This window comes from Gekko japonicus, unplaced genomic scaffold (assembly GCF_001447785.1).
Source record: "Gekko japonicus isolate JY-2015 unplaced genomic scaffold, Gekko_japonicus_V1.1 scaffold2762, whole genome shotgun sequence".
In the NCBI taxonomy this organism is placed as follows: domain Eukaryota; kingdom Metazoa; phylum Chordata; class Lepidosauria; order Squamata; family Gekkonidae; genus Gekko; species Gekko japonicus.
Window position 1 is genome coordinate 102848 of NW_015173220.1, and position 1528 is coordinate 104375.

The following is a 1528-nucleotide window of genomic DNA, read 5'->3' on the forward strand; positions in this document are numbered from 1 at the left end:
GCACCTTACTGGTATTTTTCAGCTTTAAAGCTGAAAACAAACTGGAGATTCTTTTTGGCTACCGCTATAGCTGAGCCTGAATGCAAGCTGATATTACTCGGCTATTACTGGGGTGCAGTTTGGAGACTGCGGTCTCTTTAAATGCCTTTTCCCCCTCTCCGTTGAAAGCAATAGAGGATGGGGATGCTTTCTTTTGGGATTCATAGAATTGGGGCCCCTGGTCCAATCTTTTTTAAATTTGGGGGAGGGGGGTTGAGGAGAGGCACCAGCAGCTATGCTGCAAATTTGATGCCTCTACCTCACACAACAGCCCCCCCACCCCCGAGCTCCAAATACCCCTGGATTGATTCTCCATTATACCCTATGGGGACCATTGACTATAATGGTTCCCATACAGTATAATGTTCCCCAAAACAATTGGGTTTCCCAAATATTTTCTGAATCTAAATACCATATCAGTATTGGGATTCGGGAATTTCAGGAAATACTGATAAATTCTGGGTTCAATATACCCGAACCCGAAAAATACTATCGTTGGGGTTTTTTTTTTGCAGGCCCCTCGTTGAAACTGCCCTGACCTGGATGGCCCAGGCTAGCTTGATCTCATCAGAACTTGGAAGCTAAGCAGGGTCAGCCCTGGTTAGTCCATGGATGGGAGACCTCCAAGGAAGACCAGGGTTGCTATGGTTAGGCAGGCAACAGCAAAACACTGCTCTTCATCTCTGCCCTTGAAAACCCCATAGCACTGGGGGGTTGTCATGAATCGGCTGCGACGTGACGGCACTTCGCGCACAAAGGAAGCCACAGGTTCAAAAGCATGGGGCTTTATATGTTTATTGAGCACTTCACATGCATGTTGCTGTAACACCCACCCCGCTACATGCAACTGGGGCAGGCGTGACACAAACACTCGTAGCGCAGGGGAACGGGAACCAGCCCCTCCCCATGATTAGGCCCTCGGCTTGGCGAGGGACACTCTTCTTCGTACGGGGAAAGAGGATACAATGACCTGGAGGCAGAACGGCAAAGGAGAGGGTGAGAGTCCTTTTGCTGCTTTCGGTGGTTCTTGGTTCTGCCTCCACCCCCACCCCTGCCTTGCAGCCTTGGCTCTCCCAACTGCAGGTCAGATCCAGGCCCCTGGGCATCAGAGAAACAGAGAGCTCCAGAACTGTCATAGTAATACTCAGAGTAATACGTCGAAACCACAACACTGGGTGGCGGGGATCTGTTTTGAAGCGAAGCAGGGGGGATTCTGGGTAGCGGGAACTGATTTCTAGGGGACGGAGAGGGTTGGGGCTCTTCTCCGAGTAGAAAGTAGCATTTGAGGAAGAAATGGCATAAAGAAGGGGAGGGCTGAAATGGAGACGTTTCCCCAGCAAAGGGGGTAGCAGCACTTTATGAAAGGTCTCTTCTTGTTGGGAGCAGAGCTTGTCCCCCGCCCCAGTTGGGGGTGGGAGAAGAGAGAGGCGATCCTCAATAAATTAAAAAGAGTTCCAGTGCATTGTGTCCATGGACGAACAGGGCGGGG